The following is a 24126-nucleotide window of genomic DNA, read 5'->3' as shown; positions in this document are numbered from 1 at the left end:
TAAAGTTTATGCTCTCATCCTTATGAGTTGTTCAGTTAAGACCGAATTAGATACGTTTCAGATTACCAAGTAACTCTTTCAATACAGATAGCACTCATGAGAGGAGATAGTATGAATATAGATTTCTAAATAGAGTTTGCATTCATAAGATATTAATATCTAGAGTGTTATGATTAATAAGTAGTAGAACCTTATTATAGTTGGAAGTATGGGTTTAGAAGTATAGTAACAAGAAATATGGTGGCAATTTATCAAATATATGTATAGAAGAATCTTTTGCATATGATTGAGTAAGTAATGAAGTGACATGTCGTTGTGTGTTAGTTAAGTAGAAGGTATAGAAGGAGTTATTAGTTAAGGTGAATTATTGTTTGCTTGAAGTATGAAAAGAGATGTGGATAGTAATTGTTATGTTAGAAAAATATAGGTTATAGATGAAAGTACTTGGTCGTTGAGTTTGTTAATTTAGGCTTCCCTGTGGTTGCAAAAAGGTAGTTTATTTTAAACTTATAGAGCCATGAAAGAAGTTTAGGTGCATAGATAGGCGAATAGTAATTATGTGTAGAAGGAGGATGTGTTAGTGGATTATAAATATGAAATTCCATATGCTCGTGATCGATTATTGTTGTTATGAAGTTCTACAGGTTTAGTATTTATTAATGTTTTATTCTCTAGATTCCAAGTAAGATTAGTATGTGAGGTTGGGGTTTTAATCATGCCGAGCACTAGACACTAAGTTTGAATAGTAGATGGTCATCAGGGTAGATGTAATGATTTCTTCGTTAGTACTGTTAGTTGTATGGAAGTGATCTTGTAGGCTTGAACAGTGTATGCAAGAATTCAAGTTTATATATTCACAATTTAGTATGATGTTATAGGTATGATGTAGAGGTATGCCCAAGGTGATATGGGGCTTCATTATTCTAGGAATTTATTTAGTGGTGTGTGGTTAGTAGTATCCTTGAACTGATAAGTATGAATGAGGCTATGTGGTAGATGATGCTCTTGTCAGTTTGCTTATGGGTTATAGGTTGATGATGTTGGGTGTGCTAGTGTAAGATTATAGATGTGACATTAATAAACTATGAAGGAAGTTAGTATGGCTCAACAATGGTTTGAAGATATCCATGGTAAGTACTAGAATCTAAGTTGGTGAGTATTTAAGATATTATATGATGACTTTTGGGGCTATAGAAATCTAAGAGTTGAATCCCAGAAGGAGGTATTATCATTGGGTGTTACACGTGAAGATATATTCCTTTAGGGAAGTTTAGTTTTATGTATATTGGTTATACGCCAGACTCTAGAGTAAAGTGATTGCAGTTTAGATTAAACTTCATTTAGTAGTTCACAGACTTAGAGTGATTGCTTAAAGCTAAGAGGGAGATGATAGAATGAGTAGCAAAGCCAGACTTCTAGATTCTAATAGTGGTGATGAGTAATTCTTATTGACGAAAGATTATTGTATGCTTGTTTTAGCTAAGGACATAAGTTTGAAATAATATTGAGGCCAAGTCTTTAATACATATTGTGGTTAGTTGAAATTTGCATGTGCATGTCCTTACGGTAGTGCGTGGAAGTTGTTGTAATAGAGTTTTGGAGAATAAAAGGAGTATTGCCATTATGGGTATTTTTTTAGACGTTCGTATGTGGTTATAGCCATAGGCTTGAATTTCATGTTGATGTATAAGTGGATGAATGTGGTGTGCATTAGTTTCCAACTTTCCCGACCTTAGAATGTAAATCCTTAGGTTAATTCATGACTGGGGTTGTCAATAGCTCATCTCGTATAAGTTTCAGATTTTTTAGGCAAAGTTTAATGGTAAAATCAGTGATGTAATGTGATATGGCTACGACGCATCGTACATTACATTGGTAGGGAACAATGCAATATGTCGTATATCGTGTTGGTAGTCCAGATCAGTTATGATGTTATATGTAGTACCTCGTGATTATGAGTTAGGCTTGACCATAGTGAGAGTTTTTAGTTTAGTTTAGACCTTAGTATATAGGTTTATCAATGCCATGTGAGAGTTAGAAGCTGAATCAAGTGAGTATGGTATTTAAGGGGAATATTATACTTAAGGGAGTATTCAAGAAGAATCGATAAGCTTGAAAGTAAGAAGTTGGATTTCTCAAGGCCTCGAAATTCTAACCTAGCTTATAATCTATATGTCTACGTTCCAAGCTATAGAGTTGTATCAATGTTGTGACTCCTTAGTTAGATGTCATGTTTGGATAATGCCCACAATTCTTCACTCTCTAACATTAATAGAATTTCATAGATGAGTGTTAAAGAAATACCTTATTTGAGTATGGGAAGTCAATATGATCCAGTTCATAGAGCCTGGAATCCTATTTAGAAATTAATCAGATAAGCTCCTATAGATTCCCAACTTTTCCAACTAATCATACAATCCATAGTCTCATGCATATGTCCATTCCAAGAGGTTGTGTGTTTTTATCCATGTAAATTATGAATTCAACTCAGTTCATGCATCAATTTTAGTTTAAGATATTAGGTCATGATTCTGTTCGTAAGTATCATGTATATCATCTCAGTCTTTTCCTAGTTTTTCAAACAGATTAGTAGCATTCGGGAACGAACGATCCCAAGGGGGGATGTTGTAATACCATAAATTTTCATGTCACAAACCTATCATCTTTTTCTCGGGAAATTAGATCCAGCCTAATGTAATGGTTACTCATAAGTTTACACTCTCGTTTCTATCTCAGCCATATAGCTATTTTTCATAAGAATTCATGCACTCGCAAATAATTTCAGTAGCTCATTATGCTTAACATTCAGTGATTCAGTTTATTTCTATTCTGTTTGATATTTTATAGCCTTAGATTCCTCAGTAGTTTCAACGTATTTAGCCACATTCGAGGAAGAATGTTCCCAAGGGTGATATAATATCATACCCCGCATTTTCGTGCTAGTCTATGAACAGTCATTCTTACGTGTATAAGCTATAATCCAAGTGATTCCTTTGTCAGTATAATTTTCATCATCTTTATCCTAGTTTGTGAAGTGCTTTCGAGGTAAAAATGTTCATAGGAATCACTTAGAGCCAAGTGGAGCTAAGATCCTTTGATTCTTCCAAGTTTGATATTCGATTCTACAAGGGTCTATTTTAAATGTGGAAAAAAATTTATATATGTAGAATTTATCAGCTCAAGACCCACCAAATTGTATATTACTGAATTAGCTTTCCAACTATACCAATTTCACAAAAATATGATAACTGAGTAAAAAGTTATGGCATTTTCCATGTGAGGCAGTAAGCTGACACGATCTTGACGTGCCACTTCGACTTCGCCTCGACACGAAAAACTGATGTAGATCCAAAGCTATTATACATGATAATTCAATTCCAAAGGGGTCTAGGGTCTCTTTGGTCAATTCCCCTCACCCAAATCCATCCATAACATCAAATTTCAACCCTAAAAGCATTAGATACATTCTCATTTATCTTTTTTCTCTCAAAGAAAGCCCTTGGGCCCTCAAGAATACCAAGAAACTCCATTCAATTTTTCTTCAAGATAGTCAAGAATTCAATGTTTCCAATCCATGAAACATAAAATTCAAGTCATCCTCTTCAAGAAAAAACCAAGAATTAAGCATTTCAATTCAAGAATCCCAAGAAAGCATTCAAGATCATCTACTAGGGTTTCAAAGTAAAATTCTCTACCTCCAACCTAGTCTGTTAAGGTATGAGGGGTTTGAACAAGGATAAATCTTTCATCCTTGAGTCCTAAACCTATTTTAAATATTAAAGATACATGATTTTATCTGTTTTCCCTTGAATTTGAAGCTAGATATTATACCCGTTATTGTTAAATACAATCTAATGACATTTTCAATGTTTTAGAAGTTGAATTACATGGGTATGTTCATATTATTATGCTTATTGCAGAAATTTCCAGATTTTATGATAATTTATGAATGTTTATGTTACAAGCATGGATTTTCAGATATTTTATAATGAGATTGAAGTATGGATCTTTAAGCCCTAACTAAAGATTGTTATTTTGAGAATTTTTGTGCTATAAGCACCCCATGATGAGATAATCGTTCGATTTTGAGAAAGATTTAACCTTTTGGTCAGAATAGATTTAAAATCCACTTTACAGATTGAGATTATAGATTTTATAGATGGTTTCATTATATACAATGAGATTATTTTTGAAGTGGATTTTATTAAGATTTTGAGCATAAGATTTGGAGTAGTATTTAGCACCGAGTGGGAAGTTTTGGACTAGCGTGACTTATCTTCCACAGAACTACGTTCCACCATAGGTACAGATATTCAGATTATTCCCACTTCTATGTGCATGACTCAGATTGTGATCACTCAGATTATATTATTATTTTTCGATGGCAAGGGTTGAATATCCTAACCTTATATGGGCTAGTCGAGGGACACTGTGGATGCTCACATGGTGTACATCCCGGTTAGAAAAACCTCCCAAATAGATGTCGCCCAATCTTAAAACAGTTTTATTTATTTGAAGTTTTGAGATAAAGTTTTTACTATGCAGAATAAGTTTCAGTCTTCTTTTAGCCTATATGATTTGAGAACAAAATAGAATATAGATTTTAGAACTAAGTTTAATGGCTCACAAAATTTAGATTATAAGCTTTATTATTCATGATTTTGACTTTTAGATTTCAAATTTATTCAAGCTATGTGAGTAATTTACATTTAGTATGCATTGTTTTGTAAATGATGATTATGAGATGTGTTTTTACCTATTGCATTCACCCCCATATACTCAGTACATCCTCAAAGTAATGATCCACATATATGTCTATGTGCTACATTTTCTCATAATGTAGGTATCAGTTCAGCTGCAACACACATACCATATTGAGACAGATTGCAGCTTCCAGTCAGTAGGTGATGAGTCCTCTTGATTCAAGGGATCGAGTTAGTTATATAGATTAAGTAGTATTTCAGTTTTCTTCCTTCAATCATATTGATTTGGGATTGTTGGGGTTCATGTCCTGGCTACTTATAGTCAATACTAGTAGAGGCTTCATAGATGTCAGTAAGAGTCAGTCATGTAAATTAACCTTTTAGTACTTCTTTTCAGACTTTAACAGAATGTAAAAGTTGTATTAATATTGTATTTTTCAGATTTCATCATTATTATGTTTCAGCATAGTATATTCGGTCATTTTATACATATTATTAAGCTGCTTATAATTTATACCAGTAAAAGGGTTAGTTTGGGATCACTTGTGGTCCTAAGCACCGTGTGACGTCTCAGGACAGATTTTTAGTCCATTACAAAGGATGATCATCAACATGATGATAATGGATCACCAATGGGGCGTAAATTAATATCGACATCTAATCATGATCCTGTCAAAACTTTTAGTATTGACGAGTTTCAAGTTGCGATACGGATAAATGACAAAAAAGCATAAGAAGAACTAACTGGTAAATTTTACTTAAATGTAAGATGGGGGGTAAATTTATTTATTTTAGGAAAATTATGAAGGACGAAAACATAGACGGACTTTTTAGGAAGAGCTGCTTTGGATGCTTTTTTGAGCTGGCTGAGGATGCCCCCGCCAGTTTCCCAATAAGAATGGTATATGTTCTTTTCAAACACAAGATCAAGTACGTGGGAGATTATGAAGATCCGTAGGAGGGGCACAAAAAAACATGGATGAAATCTAGATAAACTTCTACGGCATGCCTGTTTGTTTTGGCTTGCAAGAGTTTGCCATAGTGATGGGCTTGAGATACCATCGTGTAGAAGAACTACTTTTCACCAAGAAAACACCCTGCAAAAGATCCAAAGAAAGAGAAGTCATGGAAAAACTAGATGGGTTATTTCACATTGCTCGACGTGGCTACAAAGCATCAAATTTGTTAACAGATCTCATGGATAAAATAATACCTAAGCAGTACGGGGAGCAATTGTGCGTAGTTTGGTTTGTCCATTCAGTTATATTGGAAAGACATGTAAACAAGGTTATAGAAGATGATTTATTGGCGCACACTGAGGATTTTGATAAATTCAACAATTATCCCGCGGGATATGACCGCTTTACTTGACTGTCCAATATTTACTGAAAAAGTTAACCTCAGGGAAGACCACATTATACTGCTTTCTTTGGGATTTCACGGTAAAATTAATCACTATTTTAACTTATCCATTAATTTATATTGAATATAGTTAATATGACTTTTTTTTCTTGCTTCCTATTTACATTTCTTAAGCTTTGGCATTTGAAGCCATTCCTCCCCTTCGAAAGCAGGTAATGGATTACCCGGAGGAGGTTTCTCATCCAAGGATGTTTAGGTGGTTGTCTGTAAAGAACAATACCAAAATTAAGGAGGTTGATCTCTTTAACTCTTCAGATGATGCAGTACATCTTCTTCAAGTAAAATAATTTTACTCAATGAAATATATTGAATAGATGCTATATTTAGTGCAATAGATATTATATCTGATGCACTAGATGGGACATCTATTACGACAGATTACCCATCCTATGACAACCAGTGCAACAGATGGATAATCTATCGCGACAGACAATTGATATATTGTATTAGATTACCCATCTGTTGCTTTGGTTCTCTAAACTCAACTACTATAATATTAACCACACACTACAAATCATGCAACGGGTGTGTAATCTAACGTAACATATTGTTAATACACATATAAATCATTAGTTGCGTAATATGTAAGTTAATATATTACATCCTTTGTACATATGTTGAAATAGATAGGTAATCTGTTGTGACAAATGATTGATATTTTGCATCAGATTATTTATGTGTTGCTCCGGTTCTCTGAACCTGGCTCAAATAGATTTTAACCATCTACTAAAACTATGCAATAGATGGGGAATCTGATCCATTATATTGTTAATATGTTGCAGAAGTTAACTATTAAAATATTAACCCAACTATGTAAATTATTATATTATATAATTTAAATGTATCTGTCTTTTTTTTCTAGGTTGTGCATCCATGGATCGTACCTGCTGATGAGGATTCATTGATGAATTCTTATATTACTCTAGGTCATGTTGATACTATAGTAGACCCAACAGTGGATTTAATAAGGAAGGAATTAGCTGGAGCAACAGCCATAAGAAGATCAGTTAGGCAAGGTCAGCCTAATGTTATGTCTCTTCATGACCAACCAACTAAGGCAAATTTGGGTGCTTCTTATGGTGGAGTTTTTGGTGTTGGTGGCAGGCATGCTAATGCTGCTCCACTCATGATTATGAGCATGCTGAAGCTCAAGAAAAAATAAATATGTTTGAAAATACCCCTTTTCACCCTTACACAGGTCCTCTCAGCCCTCTTCACCCTCGTGTTCTCGTTGCAAATGTGAAGAGTGCAAGGCCAGCCAGGATAAACTTTATGAAAAATTAGAGGCTATATCTATAGCTATCGAGGAATTCAAATCTAATAGGTTAGTCATACCATCAAAGAAGTTGAGGGAGTGATACACTCCTACATTGTTGGTTAGGAGGAAAAAAAGAGTAATAACCAACGTACTCTCCCGTTGGAAATAAAAAATAATTGCAAATCCTCCCTCTCAAAAAGTTGTTGAAGTTCAAGGGCTATTTAAGAACAAGGTGGACATATACACAAAACTTGGCGCCAAAGAGTAGAGGGATCTGCGAAAAGCCAAAAATGCCAAACCAGGCGCACCAGATTAGCCCAGGCCTCCCTTTTCCCCCGACTTCCAGACTCTGAAAGATATGTGTATGTGTTACGAGGAAAAGGAAATTTTAATTTTCCTAACTTAGCCTTCTAATCTAATCTACCCCATGAAAAAGAAGCTATGCAAGATATGTGAAATTTTTTGCAACAGCTGGGTATTCTTGTGTAACTGGTAGTGGTTCTGTTGCAACTTACTATCCATCTGTTGCATAAGTTGCATTGGATTATTGATTAAGAGAACCCTATGCACCAGAAGGATCATCTTTACAATTACTAACCTATTTAAAAATTGTTTTCTTATATCACAACATGCTACCAAAATTCTCTGCCTCGTGAAGGAAAGGCAATTAACGTATCTAGAAGCATATAATGTTGCCGCTAGGATAATGGACCTCGACTTCTACAAGAAGCTCAAGGATAAGTACGATCAACTCAATAATGCCGCATTATACTATGGAGTAAGATTTGATTTCTTATCTTTTATGTTGGACTAGGATGAAGAAGAAATGATAAAATATGTTAGAGGAGAGAGGCCAAATCCTCTCGGCAAAAGCTGAATCGAGGCAAAGAGGATTCTTGCAGTCACTAGTGTGAATGCCATACATTATCGAGATATTGAGATCAATATTTTTGACTGCAACGAACCTCTCATTGACGATGTCGATCTTTATCTCCTTATAGAGCCACTGATGGAGTTTTTGTCCATCTTGTTGAGGGAGACAAAACTGATGAATCATTTGCCAAAGAAAGTATTGCTGAAGAAATCATGAGATTTTGAAGTTTAAAACATGGGTATGATCCTTCCAAAAAATGATGTCGGTTACACGAGTGACTCGCACGTTCTTTCACACATTAAATATTTGTTGACCGGCATAAAAATGGCCAAGCCAACGGCCTTTCTGTGCGACAATGCTGTGGAAAACCTACAATAGGTCTGGGCTTATGGGGTACTAACTAGATGCTTATAGCCTTTGTATATAGAAGAGCCTGTTAAAAAATAATTTTTTATTTCAAGTCACACTTCACTTTACTTTAAATTACATGTACATGTAGTGGTAATAATTTTTTTCTGATGAATGAAAGTTGAGTTTTTTATAATGCAATAGATTTTCAATCTGTTGTAAAATATATTCTATCTTTTCTGGCAAATAGTTTATCTATTGCAATAGGTTAGTCATATGTTGCATTCTGCAGATGTTATTTCTATCTAATCTAAGTCTAATTTGTTGCAACAATGGGAAGACCTGTTTGATAATTTTCAATAGATGACCTAAATTCTTCAACACATGCCTAAATCTATTTGATATTTTGTAGCAATTACACACTTGAATATCCATGTGCTCGACAACACCAAATCAGTAGGAGATACACCACCATGAAAGTTTTAGCAATTAGGCTTGAAAATCTATGTGACCAACACCACCAAACTAGTAGCAATAACGGCAACAATGTAGTATCTTCTTGCTCAATTTTGTTTCTCTTCAAAAGCCTTGACTTTCTTCAACAAACCCCATATTACACGACTTGCTTGTGAAGGTTGTCGATCTTTATACCAATCAAAGTAATCACATCCATACAATTTCTATAAAAACAAAAATACAATTATAAAATAATTACAAGTCAATAAGTAATCAACTAATTGAATAAAAAAATATTACCTTTGAAATTTTACAAGTATGAAACCGAAGCCCTAGATTTCGTTGAGTCCAAGAAGTGTTTAATAGAGATTCATGTCCGTACTTACAATATCGAAAATCGTTATCATAAAAAATAGTGGAAGATGCACTCGACATTGTCAAGCTCTATTGGAAAAAAAAAAGATAAAGAAACGAAAGACCAAATGCAAATAATTCGAAGAATTTGGATAATTAAAAAAAATGACGACGAAGAAGAAGATTTGAGAATTTAGGGTTAAATTTTAGGAAGAAGATGAATATATAAGACATTGGTGAAAAAAATGTTTATTGGGGGTAAAATCAGATGTCAAGTCAGCAAAAAGTACGAACCTAACACATTTGTACCTATTTTATTTTACGTGTTTAAAATGAACATTGTCTACTAGATGCCTATTTTATTTTAGGTGTTTGAACTGAATACTATCGATGGGTTCCGCCTTTTTCATTTCAATTCACTTTCAAATTTTAACATGTAGTGGCAATTTTTTTGTGTCCGATGAAAGTTGAATTTTTATAATGCAACAGATTCTCCATTCATTGTAACAAATATTCTACATGTTTTGACATATAGTTTATTTATTGCAATAGGTTCGTCATCTATTGCATTATGTCGGTTTTTCTATCTAAGTCTATCTGTTGGAATAGTGGGAAGACCTGTTTGATAAATTCCAACAGATTACCTATCTATTGCAATATATGTCAAATCTATTTGGTATTTTACAACAGATGTTCCATCTGTTGCAACAGATACATTATAAGTTGTAATATTTGAATCTAGTATTCCATTTCAATTAATAATTTCAAATCTAAGGAAAAAATAAAATTCATAGATGAAATAAAATAAATCGAAACCTTAAGAAATTAGCTGAAATAAAATCAACGAATAAATGAAATGTAAAAAAATTGTTATGGGTACAGATCTCAATAAATACATCAACAATTTAAGTATTGATGCAAAGGATTCCTAAGGAGGGGTGATTTTATTACTTTAACAAACTCAAGCTATAAAGATCTACTCAATAGGGATAGGTTGTTCTTCATTCAGTGCTATGGAATTCAGCTTTGCTCATCGTGGATCTTTATTTTCGCTTACGTACGGTTTCTGCATTTTCTGTTCTCCATATTTCCATAAAAAGAGTAGAGTACCATATTGTCAATGCTGTTCAGCAGTAGCTTGTACATCCACCTGGAAAGAAAGAATTGTCCAGTGCTAATTACGGATATACAATAAAATGGAAAAGGATAACTCATATGTTTTAGTAAATCAAATAGGTCTTCCTGCTATTATAAATTATCCTAAGAACATTATGTTTTTGTTGCAATAGTGAATCAACTGTTGGGTAAAATTTGTACATGAGGAAGACCTGCATGATAATTTTCAATGGATGAACAATCTATTGCAACATATGACTCATCTATTGTAGAAGATAGGTCATTTGTTGGTAAAAATAGAAGTGGTACAAAGAGTTGTTTGTTTTGTTAAAATTGATGACACATATGTCACAATAGGTACTTTATCTGGTGCAACGAGTCAGTCTACTATTGCAACAAATGTATATATTTGTTTTATAATTTTCAGCAGATGTGTCATCTATTGAAATAGAAATGTGTTCGTTTCTTAGTTGGAAGATATATATATCCACGTTGTACATCTGGTCCTGCTCTCTTTTGGACATTGTACATTCCTCAGTGCAACAAACAGATAGAGGAGTTGCAATTTTGCTCTTTTGAAGGATTGATAATGCCTTAGAAATCACTTCTCTTCTCCTTTTAGATTGAATCTCCAATGGAGTGGATGGAAATAAAATCATCTTTGATTGAATGACACCCATCTTAGATGTCAATTTCTAAAGCATTAATAGCATTAATCACTACATCATATTTCGCCCTACAGTCTTGACACATTTGCATGCAGAACATTCGCTGGGAGAGGAAAAATTTGTATAACCAGTATATTCATACTCATAATGATTTGTTTTAAATACTATAAGAGAAGCATCATTAGCACCAATAGCAGCACCACTACCACCACCAATAGCTCCATCACCACTAAGACCATCAATAATAACAAGCCCACCCTCCAAATTATTTTTCTTATAATAGTTGTTGCTCCAAACAATTCCATTTTTATTTGGTCGATGACCTTAGGGTCCGATAAAGTTTGTGTAGACCATAAAGTAAGGAAAAATGGCATCTTCGACTATTGATTGGTCAGAACTAGCGATGGATGGACAATCTAACATAAATCATTACATATATTAGAATAATGATTAAATAATTCAAAAAATCATTAATTAAAATAAAAATGTAATTATAATTATACTTACTATATCCTTCGGGGGTTTAAGAGATCAAGAACTTTCATATTTTTATCAGTTTCAGCCGACAATCATCTCAAGATTCTTGGATAGGAAGATCCTTCCTAGTAGTTCGTTTGTTGTCTTAAATGAGGAATGACTTCAAATGCCCAAGCCTATAAAATAACACCAATAAATCAAAACCATTATTGAGTAAAAAAATGAATGATATCATAATAAAAGAAAGAAACGAAACATTTACTATGAAAATCCATATTAGTTGACTGTCTTTGGCGCTAATGGAGTCAACAAAAATTAGACAGTCATTTTGAAGCTTTTATAACCCCAAGGATAGTTGTTAAACGTCTCAAGATCCTTGGAGAGCTTTATTAAACCAACGCTTATGTTGTTTTTAATGTCTCTCGCCCAAAGAATATTATGTACAAATCAAACCAATCATAATGACCCCTTGTACTTCTTTGAAAGTTCTTTTCCTTTCAACGCTTCAATCAATTTCTTGTTTTTGAAGCTTGGACCAACAATGGACACCAGGTCATCACGATCACACGACTTGTCTTTGCCTTTTTTGGATGTACGAGGTACTTTTTTTGGGTTAGAATAGGTATAACTTGAGAAGGAGGATAACAGTTTAGTCCAGTAACTATGGAAAACACCTTCCAACCAAAACAAACTGGCACGCCACAGTAATTTACCACACCTCATCCATCTTAGGTTTGTTTTCATACATAAACCTACTTATGAGAAGTTCATATACCATTTTCATTTGAAAACGAGCATTGTGGTCCTCAGGCAAATCAAGATATTTCCCAAAGAAGCTTTCCCTAAAATAAGTGTCAAAATTTTTTTCTCAAAGTATTTTTCTGAGGGCATCAAAAGATTTTCCAATGGTTGACTTAACTACGAAATTAACCGTTAAATCTGTGGCACCATCGCACTGTATTCTCATAGGATAACGATCAATGCTGAAGGTTTTTACCAACTCTTTGGCATAAAGGCTATTAGCATTTGGATCATTTCTTTTGAAACATTCCTCCTCCCCTTGTTCATCACATTCTGCTCCTGATTGAGATAATACTTGTGAAGCAAGCTCATAGAGTGGTGGATGTAGCTTAGCTGCTTCACTTGTTTCTTTACTTGGACTTGATTCAACTTCTATTGCAGTGGATGAGCAATCTGTTGCAACAATACAAAATGTATCACTCATATTTTAAGATAGATGAATGGTTTATGCAACAAATCATACATTGATGCAACATGAGTGATCTATTGGAACAGTTAAATAACCTATTACAATAGATGAGTAATATGTTATAACAATACAAAACATATCACTCATCTGTTAAGAAAAATAAATATTTTGTACAGCAGATCACACTTCTATTGCAACATCATCTGTTGTAACATATGAATGATCTGTTAGAACATTTAAATAACCTGTAGTAATGGCTGACTGTTGCGACAATACATAAAAATTACTCATCTGTTGAGAAGGATGAATGGCCTGTGCAACAGATCACACATTTATTGCAATATATAAGAGATCTTCCAGAATAGTTAACTAACCTGTAGCAACGGCTAAGTAATCTATTGTGACGATACAAAACATATCACTCATCCGTTGAGAAAGATGAATGATTTGTACGATAGGTCCCAAATTTCTTTCAACACATGAGTGATCTATTGGAATAGTTATCAATGGTCAATATTGTTTAGATTTCTTGCAACATTGGGTTTTCTATTACGTCAGATGAATGATCAATTTGAAAAATCATGTCTTGGACATGTCCTGTCAGAAAAGTTGACAGAATTTTATCCAACAGGAGCTTCATCTATTGCATCAGATCATTAATTCAGTGGTTCTTTCGTTGCATCAGATGGTTAATCAGTTGTATTAAATTTTTTGTCTGATGCATAATCTGTTGCAACATATGTTAAATATGTTACATCAGATAGTTACACTGTTGCATCATATGCTAAATTTGTTGCATCAGATGATTAATCTGTTGTATCAAAATTGTAATTTGATGATTCCATTATTGCATCAGATGGTTGATCTGTTGCATTATCTAACAAATCTGTTACATCAGATAGTTAATATGTCGCACCTGATGGGTAATCTGTTGGATAAAAAATAACATTAGCACGATTTTGTTCAATAGAAAATAGCAATATCACCATTTTTACCAAGAACAAAAATAGAACAAATCAACCCAAATAGTTGTTTTGTTTTTATAAACACAAATAACAGAAATCAAACTACAAAAAAAGGAAACAAACAATGAAAAATCATAATTCACTTCGAAAAGAGAAGAGAAGAAATACCAAAAATTAGGATTTTATTCAGACCACATTTCAAATTAAAGCAACAAATATTAAAATTTTTAACCAATACTATAAGAGAAGTTGGCTCAAGTTCCTCGTTTTCTTCATAACTAAAAAGGTCATAAATTTTTACTTGTGAAAAAAGAAAAGAAACGATGATGAATTCGAAGCTGTTGTGGCCAAAGAATAAGGTTGTCACGTCGATTGAAGGTTGATGATTTCAAAGTTGTTGTGGCTGGAGAGCAAGGCTTTCATATCGAGTGAAGGTTGAAGTCAAAAAGAAACTCGAAGCCCAACTACTTGTCGTCTGATAATGAAGTCGCCGAGGATTGAAAGGAGAAATTTGTAGAACTGTTAGTTGGGAGAGAGTTGAGAGAAGCTGACGAGAGAGAGGAGAAAGTCTGGTTGATTTGGATTGAGGATGGGTGTGGATTCGGTTGATTTGTATTTTTGAAAATATTAGAAAGTTTTGAAAATATTAATCATGTCCACAATTAACTTAATCAAGATTCCTAATGGTGTTTGATAGTTTAAGTTGGTCAATGTCACTTGTCCTTCATTCAAGACTTAAAAGACACCTTTCCTTCAATTTTCTCAAGAAACTTTACTAGGACCTATATGGCCAATGAAACAGAATTTGGTATATTTGTAGAGCAACATACCTTTCTCTTAGTTCTTTGAGAGAAGTCATTTGAAGCCTAAAATTTAGAAATTGAGACAGAAAACACATCAAAAAACCCATCAAATTCCATTATTCCCCTAATTCTAGATATTAAGGTCAAAGAAACTAAGTTGAGCTCACAATATGGAGTTCACATACATAGAAGTACGTTGAGATTACTATATATCTGGAGATTTGGATCTCCAGATATATAGTAATGTTGACACCCAATTTTGGCTCACCATTTCAAAATTAATATTTCTATGCTTTCTAGTCATGAATAATCTATCAGAATGACGTTTTTTATCCTTTGTATTAATTTCAGCAATTTCGATATAAACAGAATAATTTTTTTTTTTTTTAGTTTCTTATTTTTATATATATCATACAAACATTACATATATATACTGCATCAAATATTTAAATATTAGTATGTTAACTTTAATTTTTAACTCCAAGTGAATTTTGCTCATTCGATATCATATTTTTAATAATATAGTTAGTTTGTTTAAATTTATATGTATAGGTATATACTAATACTTTATGTAAATTATTTAACATGAAAGAAGCATTGTTAAATTAATCAATTTGGAAAAATCAAATTTTTCTTATAAGCTATCTAACTGTGTAGCCCAGAACATTATTAACCCCCTATTTTTAGCCCAATTACCCACAAACCCAACCCAACTAACCTATAACCCGGCCCAAAAACCCCCAAACCAAACTAAAATCAGAAAGCCCTAATTCCCTTTCTTCTTCATGGTTGAAGCTCAGTGAAAACGCTGACCAGTTCTCCTCTCTCTCTTAGGTTCAATGCCATTTCTCCCTTGAACCATCGTATAATAGTGATGCCAATGTTCCTCGACCTTCTCCTCTATTTTTCACCTACATCAAATCAATACCACCATTTTTATCAACTTTACATCACTTTTTGTTCAAAATCAACCCCCAAAATACTCTACCATCAGTGCCACTCATGGAAAAGATGGATAGAGTCAAGAACCATCATATTTGAGGTTGTTATTCCTCAAATCCAATGGTTCTAAGGCTTCCATCTTGAAAAAAACTCTACTCTCTTTACATCAAACTTGAAAAGGGTAGAGTACAACACTTTATCTTTGGATTTAATCATCATCTTCTGCAATTTTAGCTTTTCAAGAATTCAAATTTGAATTCTTGAGGCTTGTGAAACGTTAAAACCCCATCAAGCTAAACTATAAAGGAACCTTTGGGCTCCTATTTTAATCACCAAGAGCAAGAAAAGCTATCAAGAATTAGCATTAAAAGATCATTATACTATTACTCTATTACTCTGGCCTGCTTTTCAAGTTCGGGCGCGATTCTGAGTTCGAGTTTCAATCAAAGTTTTATTCTCTGACGAGAATGCTCTAGTTCGCTGCCCTATACAAGGTAAACTTCTCAAGAAATGGACCTCGGGCCTAACTCAACCTCAAAAGCTAGATCAAGAGGGGAGGATTACCCAAGTCCATATAAGCAAACTACTAGTCCATTCTCCAACCAATGTGGGACTTTTACCCACTCTAACACCCCCTCATGCCGAGGCCCAATAGGAAGTGGTGCGTGGACCGGGAGCCCAAAATGGCTATGGACCTAGCTTTGATACCATGTCAAGAATGAACCTTGGGCCTAACTCCACCTCAAAAGCTAGCTCATGAGGGGATGATTGCCCAAATCCATATAAGCAAACCACCAGTTCATTCCCCACCAATGTGGGAATTTTTATCCAAAACCGGGTTGGACCTAGTTCTGATACCATTTCATAAATTGACCTTGGGCCTAACTAAACCTCAAAAGCTAGCTCAAGAGGAGGAGGATTGGCCAATCCTTATGAAGAGACCACTATCATGTTAAAATTGGTCTTGGGCCTAACTCACAATCCAAAAGCTTGCTCAAGAGGTGAGGATTACCCAAGCCCATCTAAGCAAACTACCAGTCCATTTCCCAACCAATGTGGGACGTTTTACCCACTCTAACACCCCCCTCACGTGCCCAGATCTAACTGGCACTTGCGCGTGGACCAGGAGCCTAAGTGGGAATGGACCTGGCTCTGGTTTTGATACCATGTCAAACAATGGACCTTGCGCCTAACTCAACCTCAAAAGCTAGCTCAAGAGGGGAGGATTACCCAATTTCATATAAGCAAACTACCAGTCCATTCCCCAACCAGTGTGGGACTTTTACTTACTCTAACAAAACTCTATCCTATTTTAATTTTCATTTTTTTATGTGTGAGATATGGAGTTGTTAAATGTTATCCGTTTAGGTCGATTGAACTTACGATTTGAACACAGGGAGACACAATCACTTTTAGTGGCTTGGTTATTAGTCGTTGATTGTTTATTTGTAAATAGGTTTATGGATAATGATTTGATTTTAATCAGTTTTTATATGACTGAGGTTTTAAACGTAGGTTGTCTACCTTTTACCGAATAGTCGTAATAATGTTGTTTTAGTGTTTAGCTTGTTATACACACTATTTTGTATTTACGAGATGTTGGCCGCTTTAGTATTTCATAAAAGAAAGGGCTAAAAAGGTTTTCAAAAATCCAAGTACATCCAGTTTTTCCTTGTATAGGATTCATGTGGTATATTAGCTTCAAATAATTTTTGACGTAAGCGTGGTGTTTTGTCTACCAACTTTGGTCTATGAAGCATGATTAACCATCAGTTTAGGACTGTTTTAACTCTTGACCTGGATATATTCTTTTTAACGTTGCAGCAGTCCTAGTTTCTTATCTAGTTGGTTGCACTCCCAAAAACATTGTCATCCTTCGACTTAGCATGAAAAGTTTGAAAGGTTTTAGACTTTGAGGAAGCATGAGTAGTTTCTCTTGAGATCGTAGCACATTTGTTTGAGTATTTGTACATAAAATTATTTAGTTAAAATGGAGTTGTCTAGTGTTCAAAGTAAGTGAGACGTAAAGAAATTCTTCCCCTTTAGTGATTTCTTCTTTTCTTTTGTTTGTCTAAATTTCTATGAATGTAAATTTTACTTTGGCTTCAAGTTTATATCGGTGTGATGTTTGTTGCCCATTAAATTTCAAAGAAAAGTGTGATTCCTTCTTGATTGTCATTCATTCGTATGATAGCTTGATCCTAGTTTGATTTAGCTCTTAAATAGGTTGCTTAATTTTCCTCTCACTGTACGTCGGTTCGTTTTTTTGTTTTTTCTCCTAAGACCCTTCTGATTTTGTGTTTAGAATCTTGTTTTTCATGTTTTGGTGCTTGATGCATTAGAGCTGGTCGTTGAAATATATTTTAAGTGAGATTAGCATAAAAGGTTTGGTTTTGTTCATTTAAAATGGTTTCTGTTGGATGTTATGACTAATATGGTTTGAAATATTCTTCCTCTATTAAGTTTTCCCCCAGTTGTGGACCTTGGATTAAGTGCTTAAGCTTGTGCTATTTCAATAATCGAATTGTTGATGGTGGTCGTCCTATCCATAGCTATCTGTTTGTTTTTCACTAAAATGTATTTTGTACCCATAATTAGATTATAGTTTAGTCATCAATATCAAAATACGTTCGAAAATAGTCATATGTTTCAACTTATTCCTATTGTAAATTTGCTCTCACGTGTTTGTTATTTTCATGAAGTAAAGGCCCGACGATGCATAAAATGCGCAAGATATTCATCTTCTATTTTCAGAAATGATCAAGTTCATATATATTGTTTCTTGCTTTGGAGAATTAATGGCTAACATATATATTTTTAGCTGTTTTAGTGTTCCTTTTGTGGACAGTGAAGTGTATCTCGACGGTGCTCATTTCCTGGGATAAAAAATAGTGCTTTAGACACCTAGTTTAATCTCTTCACTTGCTACTGCAGTACAAGAATCATTATATGGTTGAGGATTAAATTATTTTTAGTTACCGAAAATTTAGTTTACAAGTATTAAAGCTTCAATTCTTAGGTACTAAATCGTATTTGATTGCCTGCTTTATTGATAAAACACTTGTATATACCTAAGCAGTTTTATGTTTTTTACTCCATACGGAGAATAGAATTTGTTTCTAATTCTTTGTTTTTCCTTTCCTTACATGTAAACTTCGGAGCAAATGGAGTCTTAATTTAAGGCTCTCGCTAACGGGTTCTCAAAATGATACTTGACGCAACTTCTCATGCTATCAAGGAGTCACATTCCACGTTCTTAAAGTCAATTTTGCTAGCAGTCTAGTTCCTTTTCTCCTTTCGAGCTTTGTTTTTCTTTGTAGACTCTTGTTATTATTTTTGTGTGACATATCACATATTCTTATTTGGGAGTTTGTGTTTTGAATGCTCTTCTTTGAATAGCAGAAACCTTTGGGTAGCAAATTTAGTCGTTTTATACTCACCTTTGAATGTTGTTTTTTAACTTAGCAATAGGTTTAGAAGCAATTTTTGCATCGCTAAAATGTTAAAATTTGGTAGTCGAAAACTTATCTTTTAGAATAAAGGCCGAGTTTATTAGGATTCTTTAGAACTTTCTTAATACTAAATAGTGGCTTAGAATAAAATTAGTTTCTTGTTAGTTAGTAATGTCAAAATAGTCAACTATAGATTTTGAGGTAGACGGGTTTATTATCGTTAAACTCGAAATCAATTTTAGTTATTTTGGATCTGGTAAATCAATTTAATTTTTTATTATTGCGAATAAAAGATGGCAATTTTGCCAAATCGACTTCACAAGGCCCCTTTTAGTATTTCAAATGAGAAGAAAATATTTATTTATTTCTCATGTCATTATAGATTTAAAAAACTATAATTTCTTAAAAGTTATTTAATCGTTTTCTTAAAAAGATAACTAGCATGTTTTATTAAGATGTATATAATATATTTTTAATACCTTATTTATATATATATATTTTAGTAACATTTGATTTCCTTAACTAACCTATATTTGCCCGGTTAACCGTAGTTAGCGGATCCTTTAGGCTACCTAATCCTTTCCTTTAGGATAATTAGAACTCTTACCTAGCATCGTAGGATAAGTAGACCTTAAAATGAAGTCTTTATTTTCTTTTAATCACATAGTTTGTAGTAGGTGTCCTAATTCACAGTAGAATTAATTAAGTGGCGACTTCTTGATTTTAATTTGAAGTTTTTTAATGTGTTGTACACTATTTTGACCTTGGTTAAAATGGGGTGTGACAGCTTGACGACTTCAGTAGGGATTACTAGGTTCTTTCCAATAACTAACTTAGGTTAATATTTAAGTTTTTATATATTGTTATTTGTTTCATCATAATTGTCCTGATTTATCATGTTTGTGTGATATAAATTATTTATTTTATATAAATTGCTTATTTTTTTATCGCTTATATAAATTGACATTCCGTTCATATTTCCTCCACTTCGAAAAACTGACACTCACAGACATTGTGCACGCAGATTGTACATTGTACTTTCTCAAAATTCTTTCAAATCAGATTACTTTAGAGAGTCGGCACATGCGTGGGGTGAGCGGGAGTTTTACTGCCGTGGGACCACATGACTTCTCTTATGGGAAATCCAAGTCTGCGTTTATCCAAATCGTAGAAAACTTAAGATAGAGCGTTACCACCCTTGATTTAGGCAAGCATAAACCTTAGGTGGCTTGACCCATGGTTGTAATGCCCCAAAAAATCTGAACCAATGTTAGGGTTATGGTTCAAGCTCACGAGAAATGGATTATAATGTTTTTATAGTTTTACGAGTGATTTTGATGTATATTAAGGCCTCAAATAATTCTGAGCTATTAGACGAATCAAAATACCACTTACCGATTGAGTTCTTAAGAATGATGTCGCTATAGTCAACTTCAAATAAGCATATCTTTTGTTTTACTAATAATTTTTTGTCTCATCACCACCAACGGATGGATAATTTAATTAGGTTTCCGACAATACCAATTTTTCCTAAATACAATAACCGAGCGATAAGTTATAACATTTTTTGTGTGTGGCAGTGGGCTGCCGCAATAAAACCGCTCTGCATCACTACCACTCATGGAAATGATGGAGATTATGAAGAAACACTGGATTTGAGGTTGTTATTCCTCAAATCCGATGGTTCCAAGCCTTCCATCTTGAAAAACCCTCTGCTCTCTCTACATCAAACTTGAAAAGGGTAAAGTACAAACCTTTATCTTTGGATTTAATCATCTTCTACAATTTTAGCTTTTCACGAATTCAAATTTGAATTCTTGAGGCTTGTGAACCGTTAAAACCCCCTCAAGCTCAGCTATAAAAGGAACCTTTGGGCTCCTATTTTAATTAGCAAGAGCAAGAAAAGCTATCAAAAATTAGCATTAAAAGATCAGTAGACTATTACTCTCGCCCTCTTTTAAAGTTTGGGCGCGATTCTAGGTTCATGTCCGAATCCGAGTTTTAGTCTCCCACGAGAACACTCTAGTTCACTGCCCCTCACAAGGTAAACTATATCCCATTTTAATTTTACTTTTTTTATCTGTGAGATACGTAGTTGTAAAATGTTAGCCATTTCGGTCGATATAACTTTTGATGTGAACACAGGGAAACGCAATCACTTTTAGTTGCTTGCTCACTTGTCATTGATCTTGCATTTGTAAATAGGTTTATGGATAATGTGTTGATTTTAATAAGTTTTTATATAACTGAGGTTTTAAATGTAGGTTGTCTGCCTTTTACCGAATAATCGAAATAATGTCGTTTTATCATTTAGCTTGTTATACGCACCTGTTGCGTATTTACGAGATGCTGGCCGCTTTAGTATTTCATAAAAGAAAAGGCTAAAAAGTATTTCAATAACCTAAGTACGTCCAGTTTTTCCTAGTATAGGATTCATGTTGTTTATGAGCTTGAAATAATTTTCGATGTAAGTGTGGTGTTTTGTCTACCAACTTCGGTCTATAAAGCATGATTAACCATCGGTTTAGGACTGTTTTAATGCCTGACCTGGACATTTTCTTTTGACCGTTGCAGCAGTCCTAGTTTCTTATCTAGTTGATTGCACTCCCAAAAACATTATCAGCCTTCGACTTAGCATGAAAAGTTTGAACGGTTTTAGACTTTGAGGAAACATCAGTCGTTTCTCTTGAGATCATCGTACATTTTTTTGAGTATTTGCACATAAAATTCATTAGTTAAAATGCAGTTATCTTGAGTTCAAAGTACGCGAGACATGTAAACAAAGTCTTCCCCTCTAGTGATTTCTTCTTTTCTTTCATTTGTCCAGATTTCTAGGAATATCAATTTTACTTTGGCTTCATGTTTATATCGGTGTGATGTTTGCCGCCCATTAAAGTTCAAAAAAAGTGTGATTCCTTCTTGATTGTCATTCATTCGTATGATAGCTTGATCCTAGTTCGATTTAGCTATTAAATAGGTAGCTTGATTTTCCTCTCACTGTACGTCGGTTCTTTTTTTGTTTTTTCTCTTACGCCCTTTCTGATTTTGGCGTTTAGAATCTCTTTTTTCATGTTTTGATACACAAGGCATTAGAGCTGGTCGTTGAAATATGTCTTAAGTGAAATTAGCATAAAAGGTTTGGCTTTGTTCATTTTAAAATGGTTTCTGTTGGATGTTATGACTAATATGGTTTGAAATATTCTTGGTCTGTCAAGTTTTCCCCCAGCTGTGGACCTTGGATTAAGTGGTTAAGCTTGTGCTATTTTAATAATCGAATTGTCGATGGGGGTCTAGTCCTGTTTATAGCTATCTATTTGTTTTTCACTAAATATGTATTTTGTACCCAAAATTAGATTATAGTTTAGTCATCTTCCTGTTTGAATATTAAAACAAATTTGGAAATAGTCATATGTTTCAGCTTATTCCTATTTTGCTCTCACGTGTATGTTATTTTTATGAAGTAAAGGTACGTAGATGAGTAAAATCAGAAAGTTATTCATCTCCTATTTTCAGAAATGATCAAGCTCATATATATTGTTTCTTGCATTGGAGAATTAATGGCTAACATATATATTTTTAGCTGTGTTAGTGTTCCTTTTGCGGACAGTGAACAGCATGTCTATAGTGCTCATTTCCTGGGATATAAAATAGTGCTTTAGACACCTAGTTTAATCTCTTCACTTGCTACTGCATTACAAGAATCATTATATGGTTGAGGATTAAATTATTTTTAGTTATCAAAAATTTAGTTTACTAGTATTAAAGCGTCAATTCTTTGGTACTAAACTGCATTTGATTTCTTCTTTATTGGTAAAACACTTGTATATGCCTAAGCCCTTTTATGTTTTTTTACTCCATACGGAGAGTTGAACTAGCTTCAAATTCTTTATTTTTCCTTTCCTTACAGGCTCTCGCTAATGGGTTCTCAAAATGAAACTTGACGCAACCTCTCTTGTAGCAATGAGTCACATTCCATATTCTTAGAGTCAATTTCGCTAGCAGTCTAGATCCTTTTCTCCTTTTGAGCTTGGTTTTTCTATGTAGACTGTTGTTATTATTTTGTTTAATATTTCACATATTTTTATTTGCGAATTTGTGTTTTGAATACTCTTATTTGAATATCGTAAATCTTTAAGTAGGGTAGAAAATTTAGTTGTTTCTCTCCTCACCTTTGGATGTTGTTTTTAACTTCGCAATAGGTTTAGATGCAATTTTTGCATCGCTAAAAGGTTAAGATTTGGTAGGCAAAAACATATCTTTTAGAATAAAGGCCGAGTTTATTAGGATTCTTTAGTACTTTATTAATATGAAATAAGGGCTTAGAAGAAAATTAGTTTCTTGTTAGTAATGTCGAAATAGTCAACTATAGATTTTGAGGTAGACAAGCTTATTATCGTTAAAATCGGAAATCCGTTTTAGTTATTTTTGATATGGTAAATCAATTTCATTTTTTATTATTGCGAATAAAAGATGGCAATTTGGCCAAATCGACTTCACAAGGCCCCTTTTAGTATTTCAAATGAGAAGAAAATATTTATTTATTTCTCAAGCCATTATAGATTTAAAAAACTATAATTTTTATTACTTAGTAGGATATTTAACTTATTTTCTAAAATTTGATTTCAAAAAAATTAGTAAAAGAGTTTTCTGTTAGAATGAAAAAAAAAGTGAAGTTCTTAGCATAATTTTCTCAAAGCTTTTATATATCTTTTATAAAGAAATGATTTTAAATAATCTTCTTTTGACAACAATAAGGTTGCATTTTTTTAGGAGTTCTCTTTGATGTTTTTTAAAAAAAAGTGAGTAAATTTTTTTGAAAGTTCTTTAATCTTTTTCATAAAAAAATAACTATATATATATATATTAATAACATTTGATTTCTTTTTATCTAACCAAAGTTTGTCGGTTAACCGTAGTTAGCAGATCCTTTAGGGTGTCTCATACCTTCCCTTTAGGATAATTAGAACTCTTACCTAGCATCGTAGGATAAGTATACCTTAAAATGACTTCTTCATTTTCTTTTAATCACATAGTTTGTAGTAGGTGTCCTAATTCACCGTAGAATTAATTAGGTGGCG

The sequence above is a fragment of the Capsicum annuum genome, chromosome 11 (assembly GCF_002878395.1).
Source record: "Capsicum annuum cultivar UCD-10X-F1 chromosome 11, UCD10Xv1.1, whole genome shotgun sequence".
Lineage (NCBI taxonomy): Eukaryota > Viridiplantae > Streptophyta > Magnoliopsida > Solanales > Solanaceae > Capsicum > Capsicum annuum.
This window is presented reverse-complemented; position numbering follows the sequence as displayed.